Source organism: Jaculus jaculus, chromosome 3 (genome assembly GCF_020740685.1).
Source record: "Jaculus jaculus isolate mJacJac1 chromosome 3, mJacJac1.mat.Y.cur, whole genome shotgun sequence".
NCBI lineage: Eukaryota > Metazoa > Chordata > Mammalia > Rodentia > Dipodidae > Jaculus > Jaculus jaculus.
The window spans coordinates 64,348,612-64,368,198 of NC_059104.1; the positions used below are offsets into that span (position 1 = coordinate 64,348,612).

General features: G+C 42.2%; 1 non-coding gene across 1 annotated transcript; it reads left to right on the forward strand.

Annotated features, from left to right (window-relative positions):
* Positions 1–2,259: 2,259 nt before the first annotated feature.
* On the forward strand, positions 2,260–2,366 carry LOC123459645. Its single transcript, XR_006636404.1, has one exon. It is a non-coding gene; the product is annotated as a U6 spliceosomal RNA (small nuclear RNA).
* Positions 2,367–19,587: the final 17,221 nt, after the last annotated feature.

Genomic DNA, 19,587 nt, shown 5'->3' on the forward strand with positions numbered 1-19,587 from the left:
CAACCACACATAGCTTGTGGGAGGAAAGGGGTTAATTTTAGGCCTATGGTGACGAATTTCCATCAATGGCAGAAGAAGCTGGCTCACTCTGTCATACCTCAGCATAGCAGAAAGAAAAACCAGTGCCAACAGAGGTCAAACTGCTCTCTTTATACCCCTGGTCTGGAATTTAGATCCGCCCCCAAGCACACCTTAGGGCTGGGTTCCCAGATCTGCCTCTCCCCATGACACCTCTTCCCCAGCAAGGCTCCACCCACTGGAGACTCAAAATTTAATCCCGAGTCCATGGGGCCATATATTCAAACTACCACAGCCTCCTTTTATTCCAGCCCCACTGCACATTGCTTCGAGTTGGCATAGCTCCTTAGTTTCTTCCTGTCTTTTACATTCTCAGTCTTTGCTTATATTTTGTGATCTTGACAGTTTTAAGACCAAACATTAGGCACACTGTAGAGTGTGATTTATCTGATTAGGGTGTCTAATTAAGTTTGTCTACTGGTTAGTTTTGAGGTAATGGATTTGGGAGAAGGCCACTACAATGTGGTACCTTCACAGCGCATCTCATCAGACAATCCCCTGTGTTGGTTCTTGTGGTGGTTTGAGTTAGCTGTCCTTTATAAATTCATATGTTTTGAATGCTTGAATCCCAGCTGGTGACAGTATGCAACTGTGCATCTGACTTTTCGTGGGTACTGGGGAATCAAACCCAGGCCATCAGGCTTTACAAGCAAGTGCCTTTAACTGCTGAGCCATCTCTCCAGCCTCATGGTACAAATGTTTTAAAGACTGATGACCTATTAATGTGTGTGGTTTTCCCCAAATAAGAGAAACCTGGGATGAGTACCATTACACATTATGAATTATTCAGTTAAAAGGCTAAAATATCTTTGAGAAAAATCTCAGTATTATTTTTGCTACAGGACCTGAGAGAATCTAGGAGCACCTGGTGGTAGCAAATCCAGAGGTTTGTCCTACTAGCATGAGCTTCTGGTTCCTTTCTCTTTGTTCCTATTGATTTACTTACTGGTGCTGGGGGACAGAACCCAGGGTTTTGCATTAGCAAGGCAAGTGCTCTACCACTGAACTAAGTCCTCAACCCTCACCTTCACTTCTGAAGACATCCTGCTTCCTGCTGTGCCTTTGACAGTGGGGACAGATGAAGGAAGCTCCTTTGTTGGAGCTACAGGTAGAGGAAGCTACACAAGCCTTGTGTGCATTTCAGAACATTCCTCTCTGACTTTTCTTAAAAATTTTTTAGATATTTTAATTTGTTTATTTGCAAGGGGAGAGAAAAAGTGCGCCAGATGCGTGTGCCACCTTGTGCATTTGGCTTTATTGTAGGTATTGGACTGTTAGGCTTTGCAAGCAAGTGCCTCTAACCACTGATCCATCTCTCCAGCCCTGAATTTTCTTTTCCATTTGCGCAAATCTAATGTTTGTAACCAGCTTGCTCCAGAACAAGCAGAATCCAGGTACCCATGATGCAGCACAAGCCTGGGCTGGCCCAGACAGATCACCCTAGGCCATCCATCACAGTAGCAGCTTCCTGAGAGCCTGAAGGCATTCCAGCCCTATCCCAAGGGTTTTGGATGGAAGTGAGTCAATGTCAGGAGGGCAGTGACTTTTCCATTTAGCCTTGAGTTAGTTACCATCACAACTAGTGATGACGCCTTGGGCTCCTGCTCCATGTGTTTTGCAGCTGCAATGAAATGACCAGGGGAAACAGGGCTGAGGAAAAAGAAAAGCAGCCTGAATTCTGCAGGGAGCCCACAGTCAGTAAATACCCAATACTGCTGTAAGACCTGGCCATTCCTGGTGCTGCTACAGCATAACACTGCATAAACAACATGAAACAAACACAGTCTGGAAGTACACACTTGTGCAATAGTGGCACACAGCCTCTGCAGGTGACCAACTGTTCTCTGATTGGGGATAAGCCCTGCCCAGTGGGAGAGAACTCATATCTGGAACTAGAAACCAAGTCAGAATCCTATGGTCAGGAAATTCAGGCTTCAGAGAGAAGCCCTCACTGCTCTCTGGAGAAGAAGAGTGGGCTTGCACACCAAAAAGGCTCTCAAATAACTTCGCATACCCCCTTAACCTAAGCTGTTCTTACTGTTGGTTGGAGAATCTGCTTCATTTTACAGATGGCAAAGAAAATAAAGGAGAACCAAGATCCATCAGTAAGACAAGAAGACAGCTGACTGCCCATCACTAGACATGCCATATCTTCCAGGGCCCAGGAGAAATTGCCGGGGAGGGCTTGCTTCGGCAGCCCATATACTAAAATTGGAATGATACAGAGGAGAACAGCATGGCCCCTGCACAAGGATGACATGCAAATTTGTGAAACATTCCATATTTTTACATCCCAGAAGTTCACAATACATTTTTTTAATTTTTTAATTAACAACTTCCATGATTATAGAAAATACCCCATGATGATACCCTCCCTCCCCCCACTTACCCCTTTGAAACTCCACTCTCCATCATACTCCTTCCCCATCTCAATCAGTCTCTCTTTTACTTTTGATGACTTGATCTTTTACTCCTCTTATGATGGTCTTATGCAGGTAGTATCAGGCGCTGTGAGGCCATGGATATCCAGGCCATTTTGTGTCTGGGGGGAGCATGTTGTATGGAGTCCTGCCCTTCCTTTGGCTCTTACATTCTTTCTGCCACCTCTTCCTCATTAGACCCTGAGCCTTGGAAGGTGTTTTACAGATATTGCAGTACTGAGCACTGCGGTCATTTCTTTCCATCACCATGATACCTTCTGAGTCGTCCCAAGGTCACTGCCATCTGAAAAGAGAATATTCTCAACCAAAACTGAGAGTAGCATTAATATAAGGGTGTGAACATTAACAGAAGTACTTACTGGGCAGTTTGATAAGCATAGCATATACATTTGGCCAGACAACAGCAGACATTACACCCCTAGGGCTCATGACTACCCCTGTCTTAAGTTTTCAATATCAGGGATGTATTCACTTCCCATGGAGCAGGCCTCCAGTCCAATTATAGGGCAGTTGGTTTCCCCCATAACAGACATGCCACTATTGCACCCATTGGCTCATTTGGCCTTGCTGGCCAATTATAAGGCTTGCAGTGTCCACTGAAGAGTATCCTTACTGGTGATTTCTTTTTCTTCCATTGAACTGCATGCAAAAGGCTTCTTCCAGCTTTCTGTCAGCTGGTCTACATGGAGGAGGTTATCAGCTCAGTTCCAGCAAGATTTCTCAGTGGCCTTGCAGCCCAAGTATATTGAGTCTTCAACAATAGGGTCTTACTATCTATTCCTAGTAGGAAACCAAGGGCCTCAGCAATGGCCTATAATGTTTTTGGGGCATCAGGGATCTCCCTTGCCAACAACTCACTGGAAGATATCCCATCCCTGGCACTGAAAAATTTCTAGCAATAATCTATGGCTCCTGAGTGTTCCATTGTCTAAAAAGTAGGATTACATATGTTTTATTTATATCCTCTTAGATTTTGATTAGCTGTCCCACCACCTTTACTTTACTCAATCTCTTCCCCAGACCTCATTTTGGGCCTTTTCATCACCATTAATCTATTCTTCTACTTGCATATATACAATACCATCCTATTAAGTACCTCCCTCCCTTCCTTTCTCTTCCCTTTCTATCTCTTTTCTAGCTTACTGGCCTCTGCTACTGAGTTTTTTCCTTCTCCCACAGAAGCCCAGTCATCTGTAGCTAGGATCCACATATGAGAGAGAACATGCAATGCTTGGCTTTCTGGGCCTGGGTTACCACACTTAGTATAATCCTTTGCAGATCCATCCATTTTCCTGAAAATTTCATAACTTCATTTTTCTTTACCACTGAGTAGAACTCCATTGTATAAATGTGCCATATCTTCATTATCCATTCATCAGTTGAGGGACATCTAGGCTGGTTTTATTTCCCAGCTATTGTAAATTAAGCAGCAATAAACATGGTAGAGCATGTACTTCTAAGGAAATGACATGAGTCCTTAGGATATATGCCAAGGAGTGCTATAGCTGGGTCATATGGTAGATCAATTTTTAGCTGTCTTAGGAACCTCCACCCTGATTTCCACAATGGCTGGACCACCTTGCATTCCCACCAACAGTGTAGAAGGGTTCATCTTTTTCCACATCCTCACCAGCATTTATGGTCATTTGTTTTCATGATGGTAGCCAATCTGACAGGAGTGAAATGGAATCTCAAAGTAGTTTTAATCTGCATTTCCCTGATGACTAGGGATGTAGAACATTTTTTTAGATGCTTATATGCCACTTGTATTTCTTCTTTTGAGAACTCTCTATTTAGTTCCGTAGCCCATTTTTTAATTGGCTTGTTTGTTTTCTTATTATTTAATTTTTTGGGTTCTTTGTATATCCTAGATATTAATCCTCTATCAGATTTATAGCTGGCAAAGATTTTTTTCTCATTCTGTAGGTTGCCTCTTTGCTTTTTTCACAGTGTCCTTTGCTGTACAAAATCTTTGTAATTTCATGAGGTCCCAGCAGTCAATCTGTGCTTTATTGTCTGAGCAACTGGGTTTATATTCAGAAAGTCTTTGCCAAGACCAATATGTTGAAGGGTTTCCCCTACTTTTTCCTCTAGCAGTTTCAGAGTTTCAGGTCTGATGTTAAGGTCTTTAATCCATTTGGACTTAATTCTTGTGCATGGAGAGAGAGAAGAATCTATTTTCATCTTTCTACAAATACATATCCAGTTTTCCCAGCACCATTTGCTGAAGAGGCTGTCTTTTCTCCAATGAGTATTTTGGGCATTTTTATTGAATATCAGGTGGCTGTAGCTATTTGGGACTTGCATCTGGGTCCTCTATTCTGTTCCATTGATCTATGTGTCTGCTTTTGTGCCAGTACCATGCTGTTTTTGTTACTATGGCTCTGTAGTATAGGTTAAAATCAGGTATAGTTATACCACCAACCTCATTTTTGTTGCTCAGTATTATTTTAGATATTCGAGGTTTTTTGTGATTCCAAATGAATTTTTGGATTGATTTTTCTATTTCCTTGAAGCATGCCAGTGAAATTTTGATGGGGATTGTATTAAATGTGTAGTTGCTTTTGGTAAGATTGCCATTTTCACAATATTGATTCTTCCAATCCAGGAACAAGGGATGTTTTTTCATTTCCTAGTGTCCTCTGCAGTTTCTCGCTTGAGTGTTTTATAGTTTTCATTGTAGAGATCCTTTACTTCTTTGGTTAGGTTTATTCCAAGGTACTTTATTTTCTTTGATGCAATTGTGAATAAGAGTGATTCTCTGATTTCATTCTCTGTGTGTTTGTTGTTAGCATATAGGAATGCTACTGATTTCTGTGTATTTATTTTATTTATTTTGTATCCTGCTACGTGGATGTAGGTGTTTATCAGCTCTAATAGTTTGCTGGTAGAGTCTTTAGGGCCCTTTATATATAGAATCATGTCATCTGCAAATAATGATAACTTGATCTCTTCCTTTCCAATTTGTACCCCTTTTATGTGTGTCTCTTGCCTTATTGCTATGGCTAAAACTTCCAATACTATATTAAATAAAAGTGAGGACAGTGGATACCCTTGTCTTGTTCCTGATTTTAGTGGCACAATAAATTTGTATTAAAATAAAGAGTCAGGTGTGGTGGCACATACCTTTAATCCCAGAACTCAGGAGGCAGAAGCCGGAGAATCACCATGAGTTTGAGGACACCCTGAGACTACATAGTGAATTCCAGGACAGCCAGGACTAGAGTGAAACACTACCTTGAAAAATCAAATAGAAAAAGAAAAAAGAAATTGCAGAGGAACCTGAGACATGAATACTGCTCTTACTGCTGGCTTGACAACCAGTTCCAGGGTGATGGTGACAGACAAAATGATCAAGCAAAATCCATCAAAGCAGAATCCAGAGACTACAGAGAACTCAACAAGCATGCCTTGGCTCAGTGAACATTGTAGAAGAAAGGGTGGAAAGATTGTAAGAGTCACAGACTAGAAAGGAATATCCTGAGGCTTGCACCCCCAATGACCCTATGCTATGGCAACTTATGACCCCACAGTGAACACCATAACCCCACTGAGGAGTGCCCCCAGATAACACGAGCAGGGGCAAGGGGGAAAAAGAGTATAACCTGTTATAATAGACTTTAAAAATAAATAAATAAAGTCCCATGGCAGAAGAAGTAAAAGAAACGTGAAAGAACCTATACATCCAGAAATCTATAATCCAACAATATTACTTAAACCAAGAGGCAGAGGCCCGAGAATCACTATGAGTTCGAGGCCACCCTGAGATTACATAGTGAATTCCAGGTCAGCTAGGACTAGAGTGAAACTCTACCATGAAAAACTAAAATAAACAAAAGAATAAAATAATATTACTTAAATGATTTGGAGGAAAATAAATTTATAAGACTCTACATAGTTCATATCAAGTAGAACTTCTGTGGGCACAGTGAGCAGTCAGTAAATGAACACATTCTTATACTGAATAAAAAACATAAATAATAATAACTTTTGGAATAGGAACTTCTTATATATCATTTCATTTAAATTCAAAAGTTATGAGAAAGCAGATAGTAAGTCTTCTTCTTTCTACTCTTTTACCCAACTACCCAGTTCCTCTGAAGTCACAGGTGGTGAGATAGCTTATCTTTATTGGCTGCCAAATATGCGGATTGTGGGTGAGTTGGACTGAGCGATCCGAGGGCAAACCCTAGCAGAGTAGAAACGTGTGAGTGAAGCCTGCTTCCATGGGCCTGTGATCCATCCAGATCAGTGCCCTTAGCTCAGAATTGAGGAACAAAGGCCTAGAGACCAGTTCCCCTGGGAAAACACACTTCGGCTGGGTGGCAAGAGATAACTTGCCTGCCAGAGGGTTCTGCAGGATGTCTGGAGGCTCATGACTATGACCTTCATGTAAATGTTGGAGTTTGGCATCTGGCTTGACTTGAATCTCCCAGCCAGCTGGCCCTCGTTATTATGAAGTCACAGTTGACAAGAAGGACTTCTCTGCACCCTGGAACAAACTATCCAGTATAAAGGGGACACTACTACTGCATTAAGTTCTCCTTTCTTCTCATACTTTTATACCCTTCCAGCCATCAGGCAGCTTTCTTAGGTTCCAGAAATGACCCATTGCATTTTGAACAAAAACCAACAAGTCTTTTTCACGAGGGCGGATAGGAGAGATGGCAGCAATTGTTCATTTTGTATCTTTCCTCTTATGCTTTCAAATCTTATTATAATGTAACATTAATATCTAATTGTGACAGGTAGCATCCAGCATTGGTTTACGAACCCCTATGATGTTTCCATGTTATAATCCATGACACCCCTTCCTTCAATAATTCACTGTAGTTTCAGTCATAAATGCCTGTGACGAAACCTCTCCGGGTATCACAGCAACAATCAAATGGCATTGGAGAGTAACTTGCTGTTCCTTTACATCAATTCACAAACTGACACAGCTGTCTTCCAGGGTAGTATTTTCCAAATTCAGATATTTTCATGATACTTTCATAACTTTTAAAATGGAAATTAAAGTATCATATAAAAGCTGCATTGCATGTGGTTAAGGTTCAGATACTTTGACAGTATTTGTAACAAAAGATAAAAGTGTACTTAACTCCTTTGAAATTACCATTTTCAATGCTTCTAAATTATTATTTTCATGTTTATCTCCAGTTTTTCATTTTTAAAAGAAACATCTGATATTTCTACTTGAGCTTTAAAGTTGTAGATTTATCTATTGATTTTTCTTCTACAGGAAATTTGCACTATGTCAATATTCCTTATTCAATTTCCACACCACTCCTGATTTTCTCATGTTCTTCCATCACAGATATTTGAACAAAATCAATACTCCGTTGGCACTACTTTAACAGTGAACACACTATTGACAGCTAAGTCATTTAATAAACTGTGATTACTTTTTGTTGGGGACAGCTACTTGTTTTAGTAGAAAATCCTTTGTAGCTTTAATGATGAGTCATACAGTCTTCTAAGATTTTTTTTTATACTTATTGAGTTCCAGACTTTCCCTAGTTGCATAAATCTTCTTCCAACCTTTATTGCCTTTGGTATCCCAAGTTTCATTCATGTTCTAGAAGAATCCTATGCTGAAATCTCTTACCAGCTGGGTGAGGAGAGACAGATTTCTGGCTGGGTGGACTAATAGAAGGCGTCTTACTACTGTGTAGTAGACTTCCAACCTCACCACCCAGAGGTCACTAGTGCTATAAATGCCTGGGCCTGTTTTGAGCTATAAATTAACTTGCTTCTCAACTTAACCACTGTGACTAAGGAGTCAGCTTTCCAAGGTACTTCATGTCCACCACAGCCTGGTCACAGCCATGATATTACTTATTTTAGTTTTACTCTTATATGAAAATTACATACCATTGTGTATTCTTTTAAAAAAATCCTGGGCTGAAGAGATTGCTTGGTGGTTAAGGCACTTGCCTGCAAAGCCAAAGGACCCAAATTCGATTCCCCAGGACCCACATAAGCCAGATGCACCAGGTGGTGCATTTGTCTAGAGTTTGTTTGCAGCAGCTGGACTCCCTGACAAACCTATTCTCTCTCTCTTTCTCTTTCTCTCTCAAATAAATAAGTTAATTAAATTAATAAATCCTTCTGAACCCTCCCCACCTCTGTGGTTTTAAATTGAAAAATTATTTCAGTGTTTTTTTTCTGATCAGTATTACCTAAACTATTATTTACAGATTATTTTTGGTAGTGCCTTGATTTTTATATTTTCAACTCAGTCTAATCAATAATGTTAATGAAATGTGGTTTGATGTCAAGAGGTGCTCTCAAATCCAATATGTTAAGAAAAACCCGTAGCTGATTCTCTCACACACAAATAATTAAATAATAATAAACTTTTTGAAATCTATATTTTAAATTTTATTTATGTGAGAGAGAGCAAGAGCCAATGGGCATGCCAGGGCCTTCAGTTTCTGCAAACGAACTCCAAATGCATGCGCCATCTTGTGCATCTGGCTTACATGGGAACTGGGGGATTGAACCTGGGTCCTTTGGCTTCCCATGCAAGCCCCTTAACTGCTAAGCCACCTCTCTAGCCCAAATAAAAATTTTTTAAAGGGCTGAAGAGATAGCTTAGCAGTTAAGGCACTTGCCTGGGAAGCGGGCCCAGTTCAATTCCCCAGTACCTACATAAGCCAGATACATAAGGCGGCACACATGCGTCTGGAGTTTGTTTGCAGTGACCGAAGGCCCTGGCATGCCCATTCTCACTCTGTCTTACTCTCTCTCTAAAATAAATAAACAATTTTAAAAACCAACAGTGGGACACTGGTGGTAGGTACTCTTCTTATGGAAGCTCAATGCTGGTCTGCTGGTCTAGTACAGAAGGAAGTCCCAGGGAGGTCAAATGCTCTTGCTTTGTGTCTAATACGTGGAAAAGGTGGGCATTCCTTGGATCTCCTGGCTTTCCCTGTCAGTATTTGCCACAGACCAGATTGCCTGGGTCTCCAACTAAGCACTCCAGTTTAACCCAGCATACCATCACCAAATTATCCACCTAAGTTTCAGACCTTGCTTGAATCTAATGGTGGCAAATATGACCCACTTCCACTCCAAATAGGGAGATAGACTGGTGGAAAAATAAAGAGGTCAGTGTTCCCTTCTAATCTGGCACGAATGGCTGTGTACTAAGTAAGCAAACTTTCCAATGTGAGTTCCAGAAATCATATTCAATCCAAAGTGAATAAGGAGGGGCTCCAGGGAAGCGCACGTTGTTTTCTCTGCAATGTGCGATGGATAAGAGCTCCAAGTCACAGCCCTCTTGCAAACATTTCCTAACAGAAAATCATACTGTGTGTAAATGGCAGAATCGGTTTGTAAACACAATTTGTTCCAAATGCATCATTTAAATAGAAATGGCCCAATGCCAGCATGACTTCAAGCATCGGAATTCTCACATCATTTGTCCTCACCAACAAATTCCACAGTACCAAATTTAGCTGGGTGAGACCATCATGATGTTGAAAATACCTCCTCTCTGCTATTTGGTATTGTTTAATAAAAGAGGGACAGATGTTGAACCCCAAGAAAAGGTTAAGTTTTGAAATGACAAATGCCATTATAACTATTTAAAGTCAGAATAAAAGGCACAAATTTGACAATGATAAAATCATTGAACTAGCACTTTGTGAAGTGAGGAGAGTCAACTAACTAAGTTTTGTTTGAAATGTCATAATGATACCTAATACTTCATATACTAATTAAAAATAAATTAAGGGCTGGAGAGATGGCTTAGTGATTAAGGTGCATGCCTGCAAAGCCAAAGAACCCAGATTCGATTCTCCAGGTCCCACATAAGCCAGATACACATGGTGGCACATGCATGTGGAGTTCATTTGCAGTGGTTAGAGGCGCTGGCATACCCATTCTCTTTCTCTCTCTCTCAATCCTTCTCTCTGTCTCTAATAAATAAATAAATAAAAATAAATCTTAAAAATACATTAATTAAAAAGAGAAATAGCACTTTGGAGTTTAACAGGATTCGGTAGATATATTGCAATACATGTTTATATTGATATGTAACAGACGTTTTAATTGACATCAGTCTAACATCAGGGAGTATTATTCTACTTTATACCCTTCTATTTCTTCACTCTGCTCTTTGTGCTATTGTTATGCATTTGGTCCAGCGTATGTTAATCCTACCATGCACTGTGAATATTTTTAAAGAAATTATTCATACATTTCTGTTTCTGTCACTCTTCAGTCATTTCTATAGACCTTTTTTCTTGTGCAGTATCTTGCCTGAAAATCCCCATTTATATTCCTTATAATACAGCCTGCTAGTGAAGAGTTCCTTCAGCTTTTATTTGTTTAAACCTTTTTAATTTTATCTTATTTTTTAAATTTTATTTTATTTTATTTTTTCTCAATTTTTTAAAACATTTTCCATGATTATAAAAATATCCCATGGTAATACCCTTCCTCCCCCCACTTTCCCCTTTGAAATTCCATTCTCCTTCATATCCCCTCCCCATCTCAGTTTCTCTTTTATTTTGATGTCATGATCTTTCCCTCCTCTTATGATGATCTTGTGTTGGTAGTGTCAGGCACTATGAGGTCATGGATATCAAGGCCATTTTATGTCTGGAGGGAGCACGTTGTAAGGAGTCCAACCTTTCCTAACTGCCCAATAGGCATTTCTCTTAATATTCATACCCTTATATTAATGCTACTCTCACTTTGGGGAGAGATTCTTCTCTTTCCAGATGGCAGTGACCTGGGGATGACTCAGAAGGTACTTGGTGCTGGAAAGAAGTGACTAGAGTATCGAGTAGCATCTTGATCACACCTTCCAAGGCTCAGTGTCTAATGCAGAAGAGGTGGCGGGAATAATTTTATCTTATTTTTTAAGCATATTTTTGCTAGCTATGAAAGTCCACACTTAACAGCTTTTCTTCATGACTTTAAAGATGATGCTCCATTGTCAGGGTCTGGGTACAAAGTTCCACCAAAATGTCCACACTTTAAAGCTTTGGCCCCCAAGTAGGTGATCCAGTCACTGAGAGATCACTGGATCAGGGCCCTGTCCTATCGCTGGAATGATCTTGTGTGGACTCACAGTTTGATGGCATTATTGGAGAGGGAGAGGAATGGAAGAAGTGAGGTCATTTGCAAGAAGTAAGTCATGAGGTGTGAGCTGGAATGTTGTCTCCTATCCTTGGCCCCATCCTCTGCCTTCTCTGCTGTTCCTTGGCTTGCCCACCATGAAGTGAGCAGCTTTGTTTCACCACCTGCCCAGGGGCCCAGGAACAAGGAGCCAGCATGTCATGGGAATCTGAAACCTTGAGTCAAAGCAAGCATTTTCCCCTGTAACTTGTTTCTCCCAGGCATCTGTCACCTTGTGATGAAAGCTGGTTACCACAAGTGCTTTCTGGCCCACGTACCTTCTAACAAGTGACCTGCTGGCATGTTGTTGTTGCTGTGTACGTAAGGTGTCTATTCTCCTCTAGCTGCTTTCATATCTTTCTTTTACTACTGGTTTTTTAACAATCTCATCGTGGTGTGCCTTAGTAGGTTCTTCTTACTGTTGAATTGGAAAACTTGTACTTATTATTTATTTATCTATTTATCTTACAAAGGTTGTAGTTTATATCCCCTTCCCCCTGTCCCACTTTCCCTGAGGGCTCTCTTCAGTGGAGTTGGTGTCACAGGGCAGGGGCTGTGCCTCAGGATTTTTCTACACACCCTGTGGCTCTTACAATCTTCCTACCCCCTTTTCCACAATAGTCTCTGAACCTTGGTGGGTCTGTCAGCAGTTTGAGTTCTCTGTAGCCTCTTGGTTTCTGATTTGATATGTTTTGATTGACCATAGTGTTTGTCATTGTTCCCATGGAGCTGGTTGCCAGGATAGCAGTGGGAGTAATACTTGTGTCACCACAAGTCATTAATGATCTAATATTGTTTTTCAGTCTCACTTATCTTTTCTTCTATGATTTGATTATTTATCTCACTCAGCCTTTTTTTTTTTTTTTTTTTTTTTGAGGTAAGCCCAACAGACTGGCCTTTTTTTATGCAAGAGAGCAAGAGTGAGACAGAGAAAGAGAGAGAATTGGCGTGCCAGGGCCTCCAGCCACTGCAATTGAACTCCAGTCACATGTTCCCCCTTGTTTTCATGTGCAACCTTGCATGCTTGTGTCGCTTTGTGCATCTGGCTTATGTGGGACCTAGAGAGTTGAACATGGGTCCTTAGGCTTTGCAGGCAAGTGCCTTAACCACTAAGCAATCTCTCCAGCCCTCACTAAGCATTTTTTATATCAGATACTCTTTTTTGTTTGTTTGTTTTTTACAAAGTAGAGTCTTTCTGTAGCCCAGGCTGACCTGGAATTCACAATGTAGTCTCAGGCTGGCCTCAAACTCATGGAAATCCCCCGGCCTCTGCCTCCCAATTGCTAGGACTAAAGGTGTGTGCCACCACTCCTGGCTAAGATACTCCACTTTTAATCTTCATGCTTTATGTGGCTCTATTTCAATTTATTTTCTCATTGTGTTCATGTTTTCCTTTACTTTCTTGTAGATGAAAAGCATATTTAAAATAGATATTCAATATTCTTATCTGACAATTTATCATTTCTATAATTTCTTGACCTGTTTATTGATCAGCTTTTTATCCTGGTTATGAATAATGGCTTTTTGCTTCTTTACATGTCTGGTAATTTTCACCTAAGTTCCCGTCATTGTGATTGTACACTGTAGTTCTCTGGATTTTGTTCTATTCTTTTTTTTAATTTATTTTTATTTTTATTTATTTATTTGAGAGTGACAGATGGAGAAAGAGGCAGAGAGAGAGAGAGAATGGGTGCACCAGGGCCTCCAGCCACTGCAAAAAAACTCCAGATGCGTGCTCCCCCTTGTGCATCTGGCTAATGTGGGTCCTGGGGAACTGATCCTCAAACCAGGGTCCTCAGGCTTCACAGGCAAGCACTTAACCGTTAAACCATCTCTCCATCCCTTGTTCTATTCTTGTGAATGTTGTTGAGCTTTATTCTGGCAAGAATTAAGGTTTCTTGGATCCCATCAAGGCTTGCTAGTAAGTTTTGTTAAGGCGAGCAGAACATGAGACCCACGTGGTAGAGAAACTACACCTAGTCTGAGTTCTGGGTGATCCCAGGACTGGTTGCACTTGTGCCTTGGGTGACCTTTTCTCCTTACACAGCTTTGCATGTGTGGATGCAGGTCAGTACTCAGCTAAAGCCTCACAGTGACCCCTTGCAGGTCTCTCTTTCCCTCTCCTTCCCTTCTCCTCCTCCCTCTTTCTTCCCCCTTGCCTCTTCTCTCTCCACATTTCCCCATCTGAACACTCACCCCTTCTGTACACTGACCCAAGTTCTAGTGGCTTGGTCCTTCATTGCTGGATCTCTAGCTCCTCATCTCAGTGAGACAGCAGAGCTTTGTTTTAGCCTCTCTGTTCTCAATTATGGAAACTTCCTTCAGGCAGCAAACTGGGACAGTTATAGAGCTCCCCTTTTTTCACCCTTCATTGTATGTCTGTTGCATAATACCTGAGAACTCTTGTTTCATGCATTTTGTCCAGACTTTAGCTAGTAAAGATAGGAATCAAATCAATTCCTTGTTTCTCAATCATGGCTGGAAGCAGAAATATTTTCATTCCCTACATGAATGTTTATGGTTAGGCTTTTTCCCACCAATTAATGTGTCATTATACCTACCTTTGTGTACTGTAGGGATGATATTTAATCCCCCCCCCCCATCTTTGTATATGGCTCTTTAAAATCACAAGCATGGGGTTGGGAATGCAGCTCAGTGGTTGAGTGCTAGCTTAGCATCCACAAGCCCTTGGTTCACACCCAGTATCACGGACACACATGCACAAGATCACAAGAATGATTTTTTTTTTCCTTTCTCATACTAACCCATGAACTAGCCATAGGAAATATGTGATATTGTATAAAAGCTAAATTTAGAGCTAGAGCTAGAGCTTAGCAGTTAAGGTACTTACCTGTGAAGCCAAAGGACCCAAGTTCAATTCCCCAGGACCCACATAAGCCAAAAGCACAAGGTGGCTCATGTGTCTGGAGTTTGCTTGTGGTGGCTAGAAGCCCTGGTGCACCCATTTTCTTTTTTTCCCTCTCTCTCTCTCAAATAAATAAATAAATTAAAAAACTAAATGTATATGCAAGATAAACATGTAAGCATGGTAAGAATGGACATGGAGGAGCTGGAGAGATTGCTTAATGGTTGAGGCACTTGCCTGCAAAGTCAAAGGACCTTGGTTTGATTCCCTAGAACCCATGTAAACCAGATGTACAAGGTGGTGCATGCATCTGGAGTTCGTTTGCAGTGGCTGGAAGCCCTGGCACACCTATTTTCTCTCTCTCTCTCTCTCTTTCCTCCTCTTTCCCTCTCTCAAATCAATAAATTAAATTAAAAAGAATGGACATGGGTATATATGTATATAACCAGCTGTTGTGGTTTGATTCAGATGCCCCCATAAACTTAGGTGTTCTGGGGGTAGATCATAGATGAGCCTAAACAATGGTACCAAACTGCCTGTATTTGATGAAAAGAAAACTAATAAATCAAATTAAAAAAATATTAAAAAAAAACAAAACTTAGGTGTTCTGAATGCTAGGTTCCCAGCTGATGGAGATTTGGGAATTAACACCTCCTGGAGGCAGTGAATTTTGGGGGTGGGATTATGGGTGTTAAAGCCAGTGTCCCCTTGCCAGTGTTTGGCATACTCTCTTGTTGCTATGGTCCACCTTATGTTGGCCAGGGGGTGATGTCCCCTCTCTGCTCATGTCATTGTTTTCTCTGCCATTGTGGAGTTTCCCCCTCAAGCCTGTAAGTCAAAATAAACCTCTTTTTTCCACAAGCTGCTCTTGGTTGGGTGATTTCTACCAGCTGTGAACCGGACTGCAACACCAAATATCAAGAGATGGGTTTGGTCTGCTCAGAATCTCTTTCCTAGTTTGGAGACAATGTGGTTTGGGTGAGGTTGACAAAAGCTTTAACTCAAAAACTGTACCGATGTTTGGGTTCGGTACTCAGGATGGGGAGGGTTTTGAGGTAGAGAGTGTAAGAATAAAGACAAACTAGGACATGAGAAGACAGGACTGCAAAGTATTGCCAGGATGACACCATTTGGCCTTGTAGATTTCACGATCCAGGTTTGCTTTTAGATTTCCCAAGAGCCTATAATTTTCCACTTTCATTCAAATAAGGTTTCTGTCACCTGTGGGTTTAGGCAAGCTCTTACCTTTGAAAATTAATGTGCAGGTGAAATATAAGGGAAACCATGAGGAACATGTCAGGAAAACTGGGGACTTGGAGCAGTGTCCATCAATAAGGAGGTGGGAGCAAGGCACCAGGCAAAACCCAAGCCTGAAATGCTTAAGGCTGGACAGCCCCGGCCTGCGGACCATTTCTAGTTGTTGCCCAGTGCACCTCTGTAGGGGCTGAGGAAATGGCTGAGCTATTTCATACTGCATACTGAATGGAACCCCAAAGCTTCCTTTCTGTGCCCTTGGGGCATCACCTTCCACATTTCCAAATGCTGTGGCTGAAGCACAGCAGTAGTTGCGCACGCCCCAGCGGTTCTGTCTCTATGGAAATTTCACTTGGTTTTTCTTGTTTATCAGTTCTGCCCTGGGTAATGACAGAATGGCAGGCAGAGGTATATGGGGTTGGTTAGAGAGAGGAGCACAGCACCCCACAGCACCTCAATGCTGATGGACTTATTAAGAAAAACTATCTGGGCGTGGTGGCGCACGCCTTTGATCCCAGCACTCAGGAGGCAGAGGTAGGAGGATTGCCGTGAAGTCAAGGCTGCCCTGAGACTACATAGTGAGTTGCAGGTCAGCCTGGGCTACAGTGACACCCTACCTCAAAAAACCAAAAAAAAAAACAAACAAACAAAAAAAACCAAAAAAGTCTAGCAGCTTTCACTGACTTGGCCCTCCTTCTCCCAACTGTCCTTCAGTAGAGAGCAGATCGCCAGCAAGGTACCTCTTGGACTATTTCCAGAAAGATCTTCAGGTGAGGCAGCATATCAAGGGTATCCTGCTTCTGATGTCCCCCAAAGGGGTTCAACCAAACTATAGCAAGAAGAAATCACCCTCTGTTTTATAAAACACTCTTGGATGCCCACAAGATGGCTAAGGGACCTAGTGCAGCCAACGCTACCATCTGTGTTGGGGACTCCCCCCTCACCCCTCATTCTGCCTCCCCACCTGAGGTCTGCCCCTGCCATTCAACTCTCAGTGTCTGGATTTCACTACTCCAACTACCTCACCTATTACCTGTATGTAGCGATCATAAATCTGTCTTTTTTTGACTAGCTTATTTCATTCAAAACTGTATCCCTGAGGTTCCCCCATGTCACACAGCATGTAACAAGACTGCCTTCCTTTTACAAACGGCAGAAAATTCCAGTGGATGTCTAGTCCACATTTTATTTTTCTATTCATCTGACCTTGACCCTAGGCCATGTTTGAACAACTTTTAGAGTTATAAAATCCTTCCTTGGAGCCAAAGAGAGGGCTCAGTAGACAAAGTGCTTACTGCACAGACATGACGACCTGAGTTCAGATCCCCAGCACCCATGGAAAAGCCAGGCATGGTGGCACAAGCCTGTAATCCTAGCACTGGGGAGGCAGAGATGATGGGCTCCCTGGAGCTCACCAGCTAGTTATCTAACAGAGTAAGTGAGCTCTATGCTCATGAGACACTGTGTCAAAAACTAAGATGGACAACGGTGGAGGAAGACACTGGTTGATCTCTGACTTCCCCATGATGGGTACACATGAGCACATCCAACCCCATGTATACACACCACGCATACAAAGAAAGAGAAGAGGAGAAGGAAAAGCCCTCTTTATTTTCAACCCAATTCTGTTTATTTTTTCTGAAACAGATCCCACTTCTGCTCTTCAAAATTAAACAAAAGTCTAATGGCTTTTCTGGGTTTCAATACTGCCCTTCTCTTACAACTTGTCCAGGTGTTCTAGGACTTTCCTTCTCTACTATGAAATGAGGCCAAGGGCTGCTTCAAAGGGCATCTACATCCATTCACTCCACATGAGCGGTCCTGGACTGAGTGAGAGTCTCCTTCTTGTCACCACCCCCCACCCCCTCCCCATGGGCAGCCCTGGCTGCCACACTCACCCCATAGCACAGCAGACTCCTCCCTGCCAGCCCTCTGGCCAGTGCTACCAAAGCTGGGTCACACATCAGCTCCTGGCCGCAAGAAATGTTTGTGAAAGATCTCTCAAACACACATTCTTGCTTTGGCAAATCACCTCCAAGAACACAGTGAGGATGAACACTGGTGACAAAGCCAGACAGAGAGGTGGGATTTGTCCTCCTCAGGCAGCCAGCACGAGGGCTTGGTCTGAATACCGGGCTGCGGGGGGACAGGCATCTTGCAGCAAGTGCCCCCCAGAGGAGGAAGAGACAGATCGAGTTGCCTCTCATGTCTGCCCCACCCTGAGGAATGGGCCCAGTGACCCTGCAGGTCTTTCTCCTCCCTGATATTTGTGAGCAAAGGCGCCGAGTTGACCAAGTGGGTCAGATAAAAGACTGCAAAGCCATTGTCTGAATTGGCCAGAGAGGATGCCGCCAACATTCCTAGGTGTGTTTGCAATGGCTGAGAGCAGAGAGGCCAGTGAGAGATGCTGGCACAGTGAGACACCAGAAGTTTCTTCCTACACACAAACACTTGGGATTAAATCCCTTCCTACCCACACTGTCGCACAGCAGAGTGAAACCTGCACTCAGAACTCCCAAGTGGCTTTTAACATGGGATTGTCTTGATTACAACAGAATTTTTCTGCTTTTCCAGAATTTAGTAATCCATCAGTTGGTATATACTTTGAAAGGTTCTATGAAATTCAACTCATTTATTACATATACATTATTCTTTTTCAAATTTTTATTTTATTTACTTGAGAGGGTAGGGCGAGAAAGAGGCACATAGAGACAGTCAAAGAGGGAATGGACACACCAAGGCCTGTAGCCACTGCAAACAAACTCCAGATGCATGGACCACTTTGGCCATATGGCTTACGTGGGTACTGGGGAGTCAAACCCAGGTCCTTCAGCTTCTCAGGCAAGCACATTAACCACTAATCCATCTCTCTAGCCCTATATATACATTATTTTTCCAAATTACACATTATCACTTCCAAATCATTGAAAATTACATGTGAGAAATACCTATAAAATTATTACAGCAAAGCCAGGTGTGGTGGCGCACGCCTTTAATCCCAGCACTCGGGAGGCAGAGGTAGGAGGATCACCATAAGTTCGAGGCCACCCTGAGACTACATAGTGAATTCCAGGTCAGCCAGAGCTAGAGTGAGACCCTACCTCAAAAAAAAAAAAAAAAAAAAAAAGTACAGCAAGAAATTTCAGACAGATGACAAGTAACAAAATGGGTTGAAGGAAGAAACCAGTTGTATTTTAAAACAAACTAGTGAAGCTGAGCTCTGAGCTTGTACAACAACACAAGGAAGGAGAGGAGAAAGCGAGACTGCACATGTCCCACCAGCTCTGTAAGGAGCATGAGGTCCTCCAGAGATGTGACCTGGACACATTCCCACCAGGGGTTAGTTATAAAAACAGGACCTGAACATCCCTTTTAAAGAATTACTTTACCATGTAAGACCAAGCTCCATGTATGTGTCTGTGTATAGATGGAGGCCCATATCTATTTGTCTACCTAATAGTCTCTTTCTCCATACACATTTCAGAGATGTAAGGCAAAGCTGCCAAGAGTAGCAGCAAGACCTTGTCTGTTTCTATTTGGAGGAATGCCGACAGTCATGGGGAAGAACTGAGATCCCATGGGAAGGGTGGGAAAAGACAACCCACCATCCCCAGGCCATCTGTATGCTTACCCACGCTGCTATGAGACCTGGATGACCCTACCCAAGTCTACTTGTACTTTCACAATTCAGGGGCTTTGCTTCTCATGGAGCAGGGGGCATCATTCCTGTTATCACAAGGTCAGGATCTGGGTGCCTGGGGAGAGCTCCTTAGCACCTAGATATCCTGTTCCAGAAACTTTCTGCCGTACTCACCC